This window comes from Apis cerana, linkage group LG3 (genome assembly GCF_029169275.1).
Source record: "Apis cerana isolate GH-2021 linkage group LG3, AcerK_1.0, whole genome shotgun sequence".
Lineage (NCBI taxonomy): Eukaryota > Metazoa > Arthropoda > Insecta > Hymenoptera > Apidae > Apis > Apis cerana.
This window is the reverse complement of record NC_083854.1, coordinates 10,154,660-10,175,172: the sequence shown is the minus strand read 5'-3', so window position 1 is coordinate 10,175,172 and position 20,513 is coordinate 10,154,660. Positions and strand designations below refer to the sequence as shown.

General features: G+C 24.2%; 1 protein-coding gene and 1 long non-coding RNA gene across 4 annotated transcripts in view; one reads left to right on the top strand and one right to left on the bottom strand.

Annotated features, from left to right (window-relative positions):
* Positions 1–20,513, bottom strand: part of LOC107998066 (diuretic hormone receptor) — a 64,522-nt gene that overhangs the window by 34,349 nt on the left and 9,660 nt on the right. The gene's annotated exons all lie outside the window — the stretch shown is intronic.
* Positions 5,224–8,477, top strand: LOC107998175 (uncharacterized). The gene is made up of 4 exons (XR_001766144.3): positions 5,224–5,482; positions 5,997–6,417; positions 6,539–6,640; positions 8,135–8,477. It is a non-coding gene; the product is annotated as an uncharacterized LOC107998175 (long non-coding RNA).

The following is a 20,513-nucleotide window of genomic DNA, read 5'->3' as shown; positions in this document are numbered from 1 at the left end:
TGATGCTCGAAATCGATCGAGGATACATTTCCACGAAATGATGAGATCTCTGAATATAGGAATAATGAATTTTATTCGGAATAAAAATTCACGGGGGAAACTCATCGTTTGATTAAATTACAGGATATCATATTAATCCTGTCATTGAAATTGGCCCCGAATTTATTATTAAATATCGATTTCGCCACTGACACATATCAAATTTTAGATTTTAAATGAATTTCGACCTCTCCTCGTTTCATTTCACTTTTTCACGATTTCAATCGTAATACTTTTAACCGATCAAAATAAAAAAAATTATGGCAACGATTTGAATTTTTTTTTTTAATTATAAATATCATATATTTCGATTATAATTTTTTTCACTGCCATTCTATCATTCGATTTATGAATTGAAATTTTTTTAAAGTATATTAAAATTAATTTCAATCACTAGTGTCCACGTGATGATAATCCAATGCAATAACATTTTTTCACGACTTTGATTAGAATTTTTCTTCTTAAACGTTTTCACAAAATAAAATTTCGTTCGTATATCTCACGAGAGAAAAATGAATTGAAGACGATGCTTCTTCTATAAAGTATTACCACCTTTATAGTGGATTAACGTCGTAAAAGGCGAAGATGAGATCGAGCGATTAGTTTGAGCGACATGAAAATCACATTAAATGGCGATTAATTAAAATGCGAATTTCTTTGTTGTATATTATTGGAAATTAACATTGAATTGTCAATTGGGTTCATAATTGGGTTTAAAAAAATTGGAACAATCTCTATTTCTTCATTATTTCACTTTCTTTTATACGTTAAATTTTGAGGTTATATAAATTGTTCGTATTAAAATCGTATATCGATAAATCTGAACGCAAATAACTGAACGTTTATCTTTCTTAAAAATATCAACTTTCTTAAGCAATAAACCCAATATTCCTTCTTTCACTCTCGCAAAATTAACTTTTAATTTCCGTCTATGCTCATTTCCTGGCTGGAATTAACACTACTTTGAAGTCGAATCGTCGATTCAAAGTTCCTTCCTTGAGTCGAATAAGGAACGATTGAAAGATGTAGAGAAATTCATCGAGAGTAAAGTTTCCTTCGACAGTGCAACTTTTCAACTCTAAAATTTTTACGCGATTTATGTCATTTTATTATGGTTATTTTTTTTTAGTAATTTTCTAGGGAATAGATTATAGATTAACAAACATTAAAGGTTAACATAGAGATACAACAAAATGTGGCTAAAGGCTAATTTTTAAGACACGATCTTTTTTCGTAATAATTGTTTTCTTAAAAAAAGGGAAAACAAAGCTTGAACAAGTTTGGTATTTATGAGACAAATTCGATCGGTTTTGTATTACGTTCTCGCTAATTCTGATCGTAAAATTTTTATCGTAAAATTTTGATCGTAAAACGATCAACGATACATGACGTTTCTATGCTTTCTCTGCGATAAAGTATCGTGTGAATCTGCTTTAACAAAAGTTAAATATTTCACGATCTTATTAAGAAATATTGATATAAAGTCAGCGAATGAATTTATATACTATTAGTACAAACATTTTCAAAGGAATGAAACAATTTACTTCTCGTTCGATAAAATCGAATAAATAAGGGAAGAAGAATACGCAACCTTTTTGTTTCAATAACGAATTCAACAATTTCAATAGCGGATCGTTTTATTGTAAAAAAAAAGTAAGGTTAAAAACGAGTTATTACATGAAATCATGATTTCTTCTTGTTCATAATGATTATTATTCGAATAAGTCTTTGTTTAGATTTAACGAAGAAAATCAAATAAGATTGAAAACGTTGATATAATATAAATATTTCTTTTAAAATATTTTCTTTTAAATTATTATAATTTTATTAAGAAAAATACAATAAGATTTTTAATTTATTTTATAATTCGATCAAGAGATATTGAATTATTATTTCATTCATTTAAATGAAACAACAAAAAATAAAATTTTAAAAAGGAAAAATATTCATAATTGTCGATACTTTCGTAGAAAGAAATTGCAATAAAATTTGCTATAAGTAGCTTTTAAAATTTTATGATACAAATTTTATTCTCAATTTTTTATTAAAAATCTATTTCGAGATATGGTAAATCAAGGGATTAATCATATATTCTGCCAAATACAAATAAAGTTTCGTTAAAATTCATTATTGATATTTGAAGAATTTATTTTGTTTCAATATAAAAAATTTTTATAAATTTATTAATATAAATTTCATGATCTAAGAATTTTTTTTTTTAAATATAAATTTTCTTTTTCGTCATCTCATCCTTTACGATGAAATTATTCAAAATGAGATATCGAAAATTACACAGAGAGAAATTTTATCGAAATTCTAAGAAATTCTCTTATCAAAATCTTCACGAATGGACTTTTGACAATGTTTGCTCTATTGATAATAAATTGTGTTTATATCCTCCTGTTAATTATCGCACCCTACTGTTGTACGATATCACAGACCCATATTTGAGTTTGTCTAACCAAACTGTCGCTAATTTTGTCGCTGATGGTGAAGTTAACTTCTCGTGGCTCGTCCTCCTGTTAATAGACCGAGTTTGATGACCATATTGTTTCCTATTTCAGAGAGTTAGTGCCAAGGATGATAATTAATGGGAGCTATTACACCATTTATCATTTTGATACTATGGTACAGCACCTTTAAAACATGGTGTTTACGATAAATTTTATAAAATCTTGGATAAATCTTGGATGAAAAATTATTATAAAATATCAATACGATTAAAAAATATATAAAATGTTTTAATAGAGAAAATAAGAGTAATCTTTAGATTTTTATTCGAAATTTTGAAAATCATATAAAAATCGTTTCCTGAATACCGATAAGATAAAAATATAATATAATAAAATACAAAAAATTTATATTCTTTAACATGTTTACTGCATGGATGTTTTTAAATTTTTGCTTAATATTTCCTATTGATATTTTCAATGCAATATAAATGATAGGTGGCTTAAATTGAAAATTACACAAAATCCTATTAACTGGCAGTTCAATAATTGTAAAAATTCAAAACATGGTATTATTCGCATAACAATATCAATCGACGATGTAGAAATTATTTTAGTTTGTAATAAATTTTTTGACATAAAGCTCAAAATTTACTTTTTGAAGTATTATTTTAAAATAATAATGTAATTAAAAACAAAATACTTTCAAAAATATGATAAATGTAATTTTCAATCATTTTTCGTATTGTACGACAATTTTAATTACACTTTTAAAAAATTTTCAAGAAAAAAAATTAATTTTAATTTTGATAAAAATTAAAACAAAACATAAAACTATATCTGAAATAGAAAAATATCTCAATCACGTTTTTTCCACATATCAAATATTAATATTACACTATCTGATTCCACGATATCAACCACAATCATAAATTTTCACAAACCACGAGTATACGTTAATTATCTTCTTCTGCGCATTGGTCGTGTATCATCATCAAAAATACACAAATACAAAGGTGTATATGGGTTGCAGATTCTGTTTTTACATGACACATGAAATTTTGTTTATGACAGTACGATACTATATGATGCTGTAATTATATGATGCTGTAAGTATAGATGATAAATAAAACAGAATGTTTGGTATTTGAGTTTTCTTTATATCATTTTGCAATTTTTCTAGCGATGAATTTATTAAAGATTAGGAAAAGATAATTATTAAAAATTTCTTGAAAAAATAAAATAATGTAATTTAAATCTAACCTAATTATTAAATATCGTATACGATACAATGATATTAATTGAAAGTTAAAATTACGTAGGATATAATAAACAATAATAAGAAATAATTTCATTATTAAAATTCAGATAATATAATATATAAAAAAAATTATAAAAAAAAACTCATCAAAATGAAATTAAAATATTTAAATTTAAAACTCTATTGATTATATTGTTATATTATCTAATTCTTCAATATATCAATTTACACGTTGATTTAATTATGTTAATCGATTAAAAAATTTAATTTTGCAATGAAGATTAATAAAAATTTTCTTAAAAATCGCATTATAGAAATAATTAATTCAAAATATATGAAATTGCAAACATAATATTGCATATCTCACTTTATAATTTTTCCCACTTTCTAAATTACTTACTTTTTATGTACTTTTCTATGTAATGAAGACAACAATTCCTTAGTTATCCATTAAAATAGACAATTTGCGAAAATTAAATGATAATATATTCGGAAGCATGCATTCCCTATGATTTTGATTCAAATCGAAAAGAAAAAAGATAAAGAGCTAAGGTTAGAAATTACGCAGAATGAGATCGATTGTTTTCGATACATAATAAATCGATTCTGAATGGACATGTAATCGATTGTTCTTATAATAAATTTTTTTTTTAATCTTTTTTTTTATATTTCTTAAGATATAATATGTTTTTGAGATATAATATGTTAATGAGATGAAAATTTTGTTGGTAGTAATCTGCAAAAGATTAAAAAATAATTTTAAAATTTTAAAATTTATGATGAAAAATGTAAAATCAAATATAAATTTGATAATAACAATTCTATGGTTTTTAATATTATGGTTTTTGTAGTCAAATGAAATATAATATGAAAATGAAATACAATAGATTATGAAAATAAAAATGTATGAAAAATTTCTATTATATATGAAAAATTAAACGGAATATTCTTATTATTAAATTAATTTATGATAAATTTTTTAATAAAATTAATTTATAAAGAATAATTTATTATGTATAAAATAAAATAAAATAAAAAAATCAATCAAAATATAAAAAATAAATATTAATATTACATCATATAATTAATAAAATATATATTATAATTATAAAATTTTATTTTAATTTATAATTATATACAAAACTAAGAATTTTCAAATGAATTAAAAAATTTTGAATATAAATGAAAAACTTTAATTTTCTACATAAATCTGTCGTTTTCAAAATAGTTAACGAATTATTCTTGAATCAAGTATTACTTACTCAAAATAAGTTTTTTTCATTCAAGACAAGATATTTTCTATAGAATGATATACTCAGTATCGACCCGATTTGTTCAAAAGCAATTGCGAACCCCGTATTGGAAATGAATTCCCAATGGTATCCTATTCATGGCCGACCATTTTCGAGTCTTACACCGTTTCATCGACAAGTAGAACGACAAGTGGCATGGATTCAGAATAATCGTGGCGCTTTCGTGGCTTATACGTGAACTAAATATATTAGAATGCATTCTTGTCGTTCCGTTTGTAAAATACCATTCGTAAAATACTATCTAAATTAATTGAAATTGACATTCATTATAATTGGATTCACAATCAGTATAATAATTGTTAACAAGAGTCAATAATACAATATAGGATTGATATTCGAAAAATGTTGGCATAAAATTTCAAGAAGTTTCAAGTTTTCAGGAAAAAGTAAAATGTGAGAATAAAATATAATAAGGACAGGTTGGTTGAGATAGATATGGCATAAATTGTTTTGAGGTTATATTGTTTGAGTGATAGAGTATCTATGATAGAAAATATTTATGGTATGGTAAAAAATATTAAAAAAAAAAACATGTTATAAAAAATATATATTAATATAAATAGTAAATAAATATGTGTGTTACTTTTATTATAATTTTAATTTATTTATTAATTATTATTTATTAAAATTTATAATCTACACATTCAATTGAAATATTTGAACATTTGCATGTTTCGATCGGAAATTTATCTATTATTTTCGAAAAAAAATAAATGTTTTCATTCATACATCATATTGAAAAAAAAAAATCTTTTTTTTGACAGAAAAATATTAATATGATGATGAATTGAAATTAATGTATTAAATTTTATCATTAAATGTATCTAACTTTTCTAACCTAATTCTTTATGTTTTTGTAATTATCATATATTTTTTTGCTTTCACCAAGCATCAATTCAATAAAAGATCAATAAATTACTTTCTACTTTTCAGAATTCAGTTAGCAAACTTTACATTCAATTCTTCATAAATATAAAATTCGCCAATCATGATTTTGTTCCTTTTTCTCGGCGAAAAGAAAGAAAAAGAGCGAAAACGAAAAAATGAAAAATATTCTTGTCAATGCGAAAAAAAGACTGGTTATAAATTACATAAAACAAGGTCGACATCCTAGTGAATGGAATACATTTTTCTTTTGACAGTAATACAGCTTGGCTGATTGCATTGCCAAATAATGATATACTTTGTTTCAATGTGTTAACAGGAAATTCACACCTATCATTTCAATTATTCTATCTTATTTTTTTCGATTATTTAAAAAATTTTTGCCAAATTAAAGTAATATTTTTCGAATGAAAAAAAAAAAAGAAACAAAAAGAAGATATTTCAATGATCTAATTAGTTAAATTAAAAGGTTCGTTTTGTTAAATAAAATAAAAGTACATTAAACGCGTTCTGCGCTACAAAAGCTAATGACAGACGATATAGTGGGGCTCATTATCCAGAAAATTCATATCAAATTTTCATAATTCCAGGATGGGACGAGTTTTCATTAAAATGCGTCAAAGCAACGCACTTTATTGTTCATAATATTTAAACGTGGAAATTGTTAGAGAGTAAAGTTAAATGAATCGAAGGTAAATGCACACGTTCTACATAAATCAATTTACTTGTTGCTTCATAATGCATAATAATTTTCTGTATCTAATATATATATATAAAATCGAAAATGGATTTATATCAAAAAGATAAGATACTGTAAAAGGAAGAGTCCAATACAAAAAATTATAAAGAATGATTTGATTCTTTATATCGCACTTATTAATGGTTTTTTTTATATTTTCTATCTTATCTTTTATTAATATTGTATTATATTATGTTATAATAGATAATTATTATATAATTTTTTTATACAATTATATAATTGTTTACATTTTAAAAAATAATTTTTCTTGTGATTTTATTTTTTTATTTTTCTTATATTTTAAAATAATTTTTCATGTTTGAAATATGAAATTTTTATTTCATATTTCAACATTATTGATATTTATAATATTAAGATATAACATCTCTTTTCCATTCTTACATTGTTTTATCATTTTATTTGTATTATTTTCAAAACAAATATTCCATATTTTTTAGTACTTTTCTATTTTTCATTTTTATCTACTACTTTATTTGCAATCAAATATTCATCCATTCTATTATTATTTTGAACACTATTTCGCCATGAATCCCATGAAAATTAAAATTTCACTGTTAGAAATGAAAATTCGAGCCATCTTATCTCCTCTGTGGAAATTGTTAATCTTGTTTGTTATTCTGACTTTTTCATTTCTCCTTCTTCGAATCTATTTCTAATTTTATTTTTCTAACCTTTCTATTTTTGATTTTTCTCAAATGCCTTTCCATACTCTTTTACAATCTCTCAAGAATTCTATTTCTCCTGTTTTCTTTGAACCACGATAAAAAATCTCGTTCTCCTTTTTACGATTATATTATACCGCAAAGATGAAAATAAGACAAAGAGAGGAAATAACATTTATTAACAATACGTAGACTACTATTCAAAAATTAAAAATATCTCGAAGCAGAGAGAAAAAAATTGGAAAAAAGAATATCATAAATGAATCGTAATGAATTTAATGTAAATTTTTCAAATCAATTTTATTTTCTTTATAGAGTAACCGGAAAGGAATAAGTTTCTTGTCTCTTTATACGTTTCCGTAAATTCGCGTTAAAATATCTATGAAAAGAATTTGGAATGAAAAGAAATTGGAAATTAAAAAATCATTGCAGATAAAATTCGATTTAAATTAGGATATAAAGATGGAAATATTTTTTTATATTTCTTAGACGTATAAAATAGAATTGCAGAATAATTTTTCAGAATTCGTAAGATTAAATAAAATTTTATATTAAAAATTTAAAATTATATAAAAAATTTAAAAATCTAATAACATAACTATAGAAAAAGAAAATTATTATTATCATATGAACGATATTAATTATTATTAAAAATAAAATAATTATTATTTTTTTATGGAATGAGAAAAAGAAATTAATAATTTTTCTATTTGATAAAGCATTAAACAAATATTATTATTATTAATAAAATCTTTCTTTAATAGGGAATAATTCTCACGACTCAAATTCGATAAAGAGGATGAAATCTTTTTCCCCATGAATATGAGCGATTGGATAAAAACGGCGAAGTCAACAATCATAATGACAGATATGATAACAGTGACGAATGAATCGAAAATTGATCAATTTTTTCAATTTTCATTAATTACTTTAAATGATCCAGAATTATTTTTAGAATTTTTGAAAGATTAAAATATTAAAAAAAATTGAGATTAATGAAATAAAATAGAAATTTTTATAAATAATAATTTTTTTATCTAAATTTTTTTTAAATTTTTAAAAGCCTGAAATATTAAAAAAAAAAAGATCCTAATAAATGATCTAGGATTTTTTTTAGAATTTTTGAAAGCTTAAAATATTAAAAGAAATTGAGATTGTCAAAATGAAATAAAAATTTTAATAAAAGATTCTTTTTTCAAAAGTTTTGAAAACTTATTACATATTTATTATTATTATTATTATTATTATTACAATATTTAAATTGTGCTTTAAAAGATTTAAATAGATTGGAATTCGGAATGAATGATTAAATGCCTAATCTTCTATTTTTTTTCTTTATTTCCATACTTCTTGACCCAAAATTTTTTTTTTCTCTTCTTAATTCAAAGCGTATTTCCCTCGTGTAATTTTGACTTAATTTACAGGGAAGTTCCATACAAAGATACTAATTAAGCTCACGCATCGAGCTTAATTAAATTGATTCAAATCATTATGAATATGCTCTTGTGGAATATTTAAATGTGAAAACAAAGTGGAAAAAATTATTTAAATTAATAGTGGAATTGAAATTTCCAAAAAAATTTATCCAATTTTCTAATTTTACTTATAACAATAGTATTTTTTATCTTTTACATTATGTATTCTCTTAACAAACATTATATTTGCATCCTTATTAAATCATAAAAATCTTTTTAAATTTAATCACAAACACAATCACATATGGATTACGATAATTGATTAATATCAATTATATTGATAATAATTCGATTATCAATTCGACTTTCAAAACATGAATCATTTCTGATTGGATATAAATAATATTTTCTTATACGTGGATAAATGCGTAAACAGTGTGTTACTTAAATGGCCGCATAATTAAAGACTAACAGAATAATTATTGTCACATCGAAACAGTGGTTAGTAGTAGACCGTCATTAATTTGCTACGATACAGAGGTGAACCGCAAATGGCAAACACGGTTAATTTCCTCAAAGTGAAGTTCCTCATAGGTTTCCTTTATAAATTTCAATTTTACATTAATTTTACATTTCATCCATGTGTCATGAATATTAGTGATAATTATTTGTTGCATTTACAGGACTTGATGGAACGATAGTAAATGAAGATATTTGTTGGAATTTGTAATATTTATTGTATTTGAATGAATATAATTAGAACTGTGTTCAATTTTATAATTAAAAAGTTCTATTTAAACAATTCAATCAATAATAATTTTTATTATATATTTTTATTCAATTCTAAAATATTCTTTAATCAAATTTTAAAGACTATTATTTACACAACTAATAATAAATTTAACAATAATGAGTATTAAATTGATTGATTGATTGATGGTGATTATCGAATAATATATTTATAGAAATTATATTTTCATTAAATTATATTTCGAGAGAAAATATTTATCTAATTAAAAATTTACAACAATACTTGAAAAATAAATAAAAAACGAATTTAAGTTTTAAATTAAATCAGGAAATAGATAATAATTAGAATAATTAAGATTATTAGTAGAGTAGAACTTTACTCTTTATATTCCTACAGATACGCCATGTGTTTCTCTAAGTAGTGCTCAGGGAATTAAGAGAAACGTGGCTTGGTTAGTGATGAAATACGTGATCACATATAAAATAGGTCTCGTGAGTAGATATTTAGATTCAGTCAGCGGAAAACATTTCTCGGATTCTATAAAGCGACTGATACAAAATACAATAAACAGTATAGCTGAACGAAACCTCAACTGATATTGGATACGTACACCTTTGAATTTTTTATTTCTGTGAAAAATGAAGAAGAATATTAATTGAAAAAACTTGAACATTCCATTTAAAATTCTTTTAACAGTATTTTTCATATGAAATGAATGAAATACTTCGAATGAAATACTTAAAGGTTAGAAAAATTTCCATTTCACGGAAGTTATTTCCATTTCATTTTCTACACCTTTGATCAAATATTTAAAAAAATTGAAGAAAAAATATAAAGATACAAAATAATTTTTAAAATAAAATAAAATAAATTTCAGTACTTTTTAAAAATTCGGTACCAAAAATTCGAAAGGAATCTCCAATACTGGTTTTTGATAAGTACACAAAACAATTATAAAACAATGAGAAATACAACGAAATCTAAAATTATATATATTAATAACAATATTTGCACAAAAAGCATAAAAGAAAAATTAGATATGTGGAAAACTATTTTCATATTTTTTTCACAATATTTGTTAAAAAAATTTGACATACGCGTCAGCCACCATAGAATAGAAGATCTTCAAGACGCATATGTTATGAAATTTGTATTGAAACTTAAAATTCAATTTGAAAAATTTAAATTCACTTTACCACACGTGAGTCAACAAAAGATAAATATTATAGTCTTGTCTCTGATTACTTGAAGTTAAGTTTATTTTCAACATAATAATTATTCAAGCTTGAAATTAGTTGAACTTGAATTCACTGACTTGCAACTCAAATTCCCTAGAACTTTAAATATATCCAATAACAAAATTACAGAGTCTGTAATTTATTACTAAGTGTTCTATCTATAAAAGTTCTAATTAAAGATTCTTTCAAAGAATATAATTTATACTTATAATTATATAGAAAGCAAAAAAAAAGTGAAAGAAAATATAAACATCTCGAAATGAAATGTTCAATTTCGATTTTCCAGCATGTAAACTAATTTTCGTGTGGTTCCAAGCTGATCGTTAAATCAACTCGGTCGTTAGAAGCTCGATAATTTCGTCTGAAAACATCGGGATGCGGAAATGTCGCTATGACCTAATTTTCGAACCGATTTAACGCGGTCTTCGTTTACGTTCATCGTTGTCGTCTACAGAATATTCGATATCCATGTGGATACGCGAATGAAATGAAACTGGAAACAATCCTGTAATTTACCATACATCACGTGTGTATCACTCTATGAAATTGATTTAATGATATTGATCGTAAAGAGAAATTATCAATGATTACATCATCCACGTGAAAAATATTTGAATTGGGTCAACGAAAAAATTATTATTGAATTATATTAAATTATATTGAATTATATTATATCTTTGATCATGATTGAGATTAGTTATGAGTATATTATTCAAGCCATAATTACATATTCTGGTAACGTATCAAAATATTTTTGAAAATATTTTCAATATCATATTTAATTTGGATATAATTTTAATTGAAGAATGGTGTTTTTTAATTTAATTAATTTATTTCAGTGGCTTTTTTTTTTTAAATGGAAGTGCTTCTAAAATGGCCTTTACTGATTCTCAAGAATTTTTCTCAAACCCAAGTTCTTTGTTAATATCGTTAGTATATCAATCTGTATATAAATTTATCATCCTACCATAATGTACATCATATACATTGAAATATTTTAGTTTATAACATTCTAGGATATTTTTAGATTTTTTCATTTTGTAAAAAATTCTGCTTTAAAAAATATACTTTTTAATATATGATATAAAATTATCTTGTATCCTTCTTTTATTAAACAATAAATTATTAATATCATTTTTCAGTAAAAATTTAGAAAGAAGATTAAATCAATTTCATTTCCCTAATTTTATTTACATGATTGATCATCGTAAATATTTAAAAGAAATAATAAATGCCACTTTGAAATGAAAAACAAATGATCTGAAAGTAGCCTTGGCATCCGCGTCGCTCGTCAATCTCTTTGCCTTCGTATTTCTACGCATTATTTATAAGTTAAAATGGGTCAGCCTGTATTTTACAACACAAATACAATAATTCAACAGTGATTTAACCTGATTATAACAAATGAAACGAAAAGAGAGAATTATTTTTTGAGAGTAAGAGGTGAATGTGGAGGATTTCAATCTCTCTCGGTACTTTTTAATAAACTTTAATTCCCATGTGTTTTAATAAATAAGTTATAAAAAAGACCACATTGATGTCATTTTATGATGTCTATCTACGAACGTTCAATTTCGTCTTTATCACAGCTAAGGCTGTTAACCTGAGTTAAACTTTTTCATTTTTTTTCATATTCGAATGAATTTTTTCTTCCAGTATAAAAACCTGCTCTATCAAAAAATTAAAATGAACAAGATATTTCATGAAGAGGAAAAATATTATTATTCAAAAATTTTTACATAAAATCCTAAATCGAATATCAAAGCTAATGGTAAAAAATCAATTTTTTTTTATTTTTATTACAGTTAGATAGCTATTCTTTTTATTTTTAGACAATTTTATTATGAAACTACGAATGACAAAATGTATTTGCCTATGTAGAGACAATTTTATAAAAACTGAAAACAATTTGTTTTTTTCAATTTATATTTATATTTATTCATCGTTCAAAATATCAAAAAATATTTCAATCGTTTTGTTATTTGATTTGTTCGACCATCATCATTTTAATCTACTCGGCCAATCGTTCTTTTCCCTTTGTCTGCTCACGAGTGCCCTTATTCTGCTTTTCTGACCCCCTTACTCTTTTACTAATGGCCGATCTACATTACTTGTTTAATCACAGTTGTTTTGCCGTGATTCTATTTACCTGGCTCTCTTATTCTTTTTTCATCAATAATTGTCTATTGTATTATGAGTAATCATTGTTTTATGTCACTTGTAATACAATCTATTATTTATTTTATTTGATCATGTCTATTTTAATCTTTTTGTTTGATTTGACACTCTTATCTATCAGATATAAACTAAGAGTATTATGCATTGAAATGAAATTATTTCACAAATAATTATTTCACAAATCCTCAGTAATTTTTTTATGAAAGAAAAAAAGAAATTTTCATGGCTTATTTGAAATTCCAAATTCTTCAAAAATTCCGTACGTATCGATATTTCACGAGTTCTCTGGTGCAAATTTTCCACGCCATGAGAATTTGAATAACAAATTCGAGAAAGAGAGAGCACTGATTCTTTTTTACCTTTTCAAAAAAGATCCAAGAATAATTGTAATTCATTCCTCGTTGTAATTTAAGGTCAGGTCTATCTCTCCCAAATGACTCTGGCATATTTCTAAAAATGGTCCTCGAAGATGGTTCGTAAAAAATCTTTTCACGTATTCTGTGAATTCGTGTCTTATTGTTGGAAATATCTGGTCGACAATTTGTTTAACTCTGAAAAACCTTTATTGGATCAAGTCGTTTGTACTATCCTTGAAAATTTCATCAACTATTGGTGAAACTATTTCTCACCTCATGAAAAATGAGAAAAATAGTCGCTGAGCATAATGTGTGATCGAAGCACGATATTTTATTGAATTCCATTCGATGCTTCTTCGACCAAGACCAAGATAATTCCGCGATTAGATTATTTGGAAAATAAAAATCTGGTTTTATTTGGTGATGAATCATTAAAATAAGAGAAATTTTTTTTTATATTTTTTAATTTATTACGAAATATTTATTGTAATAAAAATTTTATTCGAATGAAAATGATACCAAACACAGTCATATTTGCAATAAATATTTCTTCTAGTTGCTACATTTGTGAATTCCTATTTGTATTTACCGAAAGAAAAATCCTGTTTCTGAATTTTCAACTGTTTTATCTGAATAATGGAACACATGGAATTTGATTCTCTTTATTTCCGTCATACAATAGTTTGTATTTTAGTAAAAATGAAACTTTTACGAGTATCTTGTATTTTTTTTTATTTTTTTTTTATTTCGTTTTATTTCTCATTCAGTTTTTTTTATACTATTTCTATTTTTATATATGTATATTTTTTTTTATTTTACGTTCACGAGGCCAAAAGTATGAAAAACAGATTCTAAAATTAATCAAATAATAATTTTCTAACTACTATATAATTTATTATTTTTATCATATCACGAAAATGATAGTGAAATTATTTGCATGGAATGATAAATAGTACAAAGTTGCGTCCAGTTATGTGCAACCATTTTAAACTTTAAACTGAATTAACTTCGTCATCTCAAACTTTGTAGGTTACCATAAAACTTTCTTTTTGAAAATTACTTTTACTAGCGAGACACGTTTCGAATAATTTGTCGCTTCGCGAAATGTAACTGTGCATATCGTAAAATATCAAGAGAGTGTTTAATACTTACCGTAAAAGTAAATTGACAATGTGGAATGAAATATTCATATTAAGTTCTTTTGTATTACGGGATATTTTTTATTTCGATTTGATTAAAACTTAGCTCTACGGAACTTGTTAGCAAGTTTGTAAATATTGTAGATATTGTAAAAAATACACTTTTTAATCATCGAATTAGGATCGATAAAAATTGTAGCTTGAAAACTTTCCAAGATTTTCTATATTTTTTTAATAAAATTGACGGATTTGAATGTTTTTTTGATGGAAAAATTTATAAAATAATTATTCTTTTTTAGCTAAAAAAAAATTTGTAAAGTCAAGAGATTAAATCTTTTAAATAATACTACTTATAATAACTTTTTTAAAGATTAGCGTTTGAACAGTGGATTAAACAATATTTTCTTGAGCAACACTAACCTAACTTGGTATAACACTATGTATACTAAGTATACTAGGTATAAGCTTGAATAGAAATCTATAAATTCACGTCTTTGTTTATTTTATGTGAAAATCAATTTTCTTGAAAATATAGATTTTGTCGCTTCTTATATCAAACGATATTATTTTTTAAAGAAAAAATTGAAATCTGTCATTTTAATAGATTGACAAATTATTTTTTTTGTTATATCAACTCTTATAATTATCTTTTAGAAAAATACAAAAATCCATCATTTTAATAATTATATAATTCTGACAATGTTATTAATTCCTATCGTATACTTTTTAAAATCATATACTTTGCATGAAATTGTATTTAAAATTTTTGAACGAAGATTTTATTAATAAAAATTATGATAAATTCGATGGAAATTGTGTGATGTCAAGTAATAATCCTGTATATATGTTTTCAAGTATTTATTATGCATGAATATTTATTATGAATATATTATAAATGAAAAATATTAATTATGTTAACGATATAGGTCGATAGTAAGAAAAAATGAAGTTGCAACGTGTTCTTGAATACGTTAGATAAAAGCCTTGACAGATGATCGTAATTGGATTTGTCTGGTTGCGAGCATTAAATTGAAAATCGATTCGACAGGATACCGTGAAGAATACAAGGAAAACTGTCAAGAACTTTCACATGGAAAGAATTTAAAATTCCTGATATAATTTTTGTATGGTGCTGCCATCTTTTAGTTATTATAATCTAATGTAATTCTGAATTGTTTTATGAAGACTTTAATGAAATTTTTGATTAAAAGTAAAGAAAATTATATAAATTGTATAAATAATAATTTTACAATATTTCTATTTTGAAAAAAATAATGAAAAAGTACTCAATGGAAGATATTTAAAGAAATATTGAAGAAATATTGGAAGAAATCGTGAGTTCAAATAAATTTTTCAACAAAAATCACGTATTAAATAAAAATTAAATTAATAAAAATTATATATATAATCTTTAAATAAAAAGATTTTAAAGATTTTAAAAAGAGAAATTAATTCTTATAGCTATTTTTATGAGAGATATTTCTATTTCAACTGTTTTCGAAACTTGATCACGTTGAAGAAAGCTTTCATCTATATTCATTCATGTTTACATAATATCTGAATGCAATGTTAATTCTAATATTTATTAATTCTATATTCACTGCACGAATTGTATAGAATTTATTATTTAATATTTCCAAATAATTGTAATTCGATAAATCGAAATTTTTAACCTCTCTTTTGTCTCCTTATAATTTTTTCACGATACGGGTGTACAATAAAATTCTGGTCAATTTATACGACAGGTAGCAACGTGGAAAATGAAAAGCTATTCAGTTTCGAGAACTCAGAACATTTTGATCACGTTAAAGTTAATAACTTCACGCATCGGTGGGACCAATTAGATTCACAGGTTATCATGAATAGCTTTCGAAAAGTTTAAACCAGATGTAATCATATATTATTTATGGCGTACGAATGTGCCAACTTTTTAATTTACGATAAGAGAAAATATTATTTTATTTTTACGAAAATTAAAAATTTTCTTCAAAACATTTGTCGATTATGTTTTTTTGATTTTGTGATTTTAAAATCATAATTAATAAAAAAAATCAATTACATTTATTATTTTATTATATGTTCTTTTTAATTTTAAAATAAAGTTGAGGGCAAAATTATATTTCAAAATTTAATATAAAATGTTACAAAATCATAATTAATTTAAATAAACCACAAACTATCTTCTGTACACAATCATGTATAAAAAAAGTCGCCTAAATTCAAATGTATATAGGTTATGACATTTTTAAAACAACGATTAATGCAACGAGAATAATCATTCCATTGTAGAATCTATCCTGTGAATTCACCAATGGTGTTCGATATTCACGCGGTATATTCGAAACGGATCGTACGTATAAGAAAGGCGATCAAAAGCACCCTCTCCATTTCAATCCATTGGAATCGTTCGATAAAATTCCTTTATTTATTTTTTTTTTTGTTGAATCGTGGTGAATGAATCGAACATTCATAGGCAAGCAAAAGGAATTTTAGACGCGACACGTTTCGTAACCAAGATTTGCTTTTACCGTTTCGCCATCGAATGTATAATGGCGCCGTAAAGCTCGACCAATTTGCCCACCATTATATTATTCCTCTCATGAGCATATATGCAAGTAATATATACTCTACTATATGAGCGTGCATATAGGGCGTTTCAGAATTAAAAATCAAACAAAATATATCAAAAATAAAAGATCAATTTTTTGATTATCAAAGATTATCGAAGAGGTTAAAAAGTTTTTGATTAATTTCAAATTTTTTCATCATTGTATAATAATAATTTTTATTTTATGTAGTTCCTGGATACTGGATTATCGGAATATATATCAAATAGGAGAGAAAGAACAAAGAAAAAAAAAAGAAAAAAAAGAAGCATAAATTCATCGATAATGCTATCTAGAAACTTCGTGTTTTGAATGTCATGATATTGAAGGTTAGGAAGAAAAGAAAGAGTGTGATATTTTTCTCATGGGAATGTATTCAGTGTAAATCTTCCTAGTGGTGAATGTAAAAAGAATGATACGATACAATAGTATTATTATCATAAATTATAGTTCTTATTTTTACAAATAAAAATTCAAAAGAATTAAATTACAAATATATAGATTAACTTAAATTGAAATATATCATGATAAGAAACTTATACTTTAGCAAGGATGAATTTTCAGATTGTGTTTATCGAACTTTTTTTTTTAGTTATCTATTTTTGAAAATAGTTCGATATAACTGTGAAATAACAACGTGTATACAGGATCTATTACGTTTATGAATATCGTGTGCAGGCGTTATAAATCAGGGGAAATAACCAGCGATATCACGAAACTCCCTCGTTGCGATTCCAGAGAATTACATGGAGTGTTTGATAATGATTGAAATGTTCGTTGATTTCCTGTCGTATCCGACTGGTCTTTCGAAAGGTGTGCTCATGGCTGAGATATTGATCATGCAGAATTAGATTTTTTAGACAATGTGTACTTAGTTTGAATAAAGTTGTACTTATTGAGATATTTAAATGAAAAAGATGAAGAAATATTATAAAGTATGGATAAAATTTGTATTATGAGAGAAAAGGAGATTTTGTAGAGAAATGGAACATAATCATTAAAAGTAATAAAATTTTTATATCAAATAGGTAAAATTTTATATTTATATAAAATTAGTTTATATATATTATAATTTATATATTATTATATAATATTATATATATTTCATATAATTGAATCAATTAATAAAATTGTAAAAAAATTAAAATTTAGAATTATCTGATTTAATTTGTTTCAGCATACAAAAGTTAATGTAAAATTTCTTTCCAATTTGGTATTACGATTCATAAGACTATTACTAGAATCCAATCAAGAAATGATTGGAAAATTTAAATAATTCGACAATTCGTAATCATAAAATCTGTATTTAAATGTAATTGCAACTATTTTTTGCAAGTTTTTTATAATAAGAATACATACATAATATAATTAGTTTTTATAGTGTAACATATAATAGATATAAATTTAAAATATTGCAAATTTTCGATCTCTAATTCATTTAGATTTTATCTCTTTTTTATCAATGATTCCTTATCTAATTAAAGAAACGAAAAAAAAAAACAAATTCGAATCAAAATCTTTGAACAATAAAAAACAATATATAACAATGAAAATCGATTATTTAAACTGATGTATATAATTATTCACAATATGACAAAATTGATCACTTAAGACGGAAATATTAAATTAATTCATGAAGAGAGTGTCAATAGCGTTAATGGTTTACAAATTCTTATCATGAATATTCATTGAAAGATAGTAACCACGAATTTGCGAAAGTCTGTAGTGCTAACAGAATGAGGAATACACATTGGCCACAATTTATTTTCCACTGACATTACACGATGCTAATGTAATTTGATCTTAAATGGCGCGACCAGGCTGCACGACCGGTTACTTTCATAATTAACCTCGTGTCGTATACGATCACGCTTCTGTTTCTAATTAAAAACGAAATCTAATCATTTAGTAAGTTATTGGAATAATAGAAAACACGAAAATATTTTTCTAATTTGCATTATTCAACAAAACGTTCTTTAATTGTTCAATATCACTAATTTATTTAACTTATTTTTCCAAATTTTTGTACAATTTAATAAATTTTTATTAGAATTAGATTTCAAATTTTTTTATAATTTTTTTGTATAAAATTCTTAGCTTCAATTTTCAATAGAATATTTGATTAAGTATTTAAAAATTATAGGTTATATTTCTAAGGGAAAAAATGCAAATGAATTATGAAACATTCTTTCTTGTAACAATTTCCTTCTATGAAATTTTAATGAATTTTGTTTTAATTTATTTCTATTCTAATTTTTATTTGGCATATCTCAGGAATATATACATTATGTATCAGGAATATACATTAAATATATATGTATATTAAAATATGCTTATATGCCATATATAAAATTCATATATTTTTTAATTACTTTTGAAAACAAAATTTATAATTTCTTAATTTGTATTATCTTTTAATAATATTTGTTTTGAAACGAATAAAATAATAAGAATAAAAAATATTTTTACATGTCAAAATTTTCTTAGCAAATAGAATCATATTTCTCCGTCGATTCAAATATTGAAAATTCTATTACATTATAAAAAAATCTACATCGTCTGTTCAATTCAATATATTATATTACACTTTGATATGTAACTATGTCTGAAAATTCTGATAATGTAATAACGATGCCTAAAGGCATATGATAATGGCGACCTTTCATTACTGATTGATCAATCGCTGCTATAGTGGTAGGTGGTTGACTTTTTTATAAAAAATAATGCAAAGGTCATCAATGTTGAATATTTGTTTTTATCGCTAATATATAATTATATTAAACTCTTACTCCAAAAATATTATAATATTTTCCTTAAAAGAATATTAAAATATTGAATTATTTTAAATTCTATTTCCAATGACAAATAAGTACAATAGAGGAAAAACCAAGATTAAAAAAAAAAAATTTTTTTATTTCAATTATCGTTTGTCAATAATGGATGACATCGAACGTTGAAAATCCACCCAATCATAGGTTCTGGATCGAACATGGATTAGATATAACTCGGGTTTCGCGAGATGAATACGTACATATATGTATATATATATATGTACCAAACTTGATGCATTTGTATATAAATCAAGATTTGATATTCCTGTGAAGACTCGTGCATAAGATTGTTTTACGAATTGTGCGTTGCAAAAAATAAGTGTACCATTAAAACGAAAGCTACATGTCAAAAACGTGACGATATTTACGAGCCTTGGGATATATCGATTGTAATCGATTGTAGTAAAAAAAAAAAAAGAAGAAGCAATTTTTAAAGCGATCTTTATTACCGTTTTCTACGCTGCTTAGTTCCTTTATGAGGTTGCCTTCGAGCGGTACTCGTACGCAAAAGGATTTCTTTTGAACTGGAGAATTCAAATTATGTCGACCTAAATGCGTAAGACATTTAGGAAAACGCTTTTCCATGGCTTTCGTTTAGTCGTTCGATCAAGGTGGATATTGGATACGAG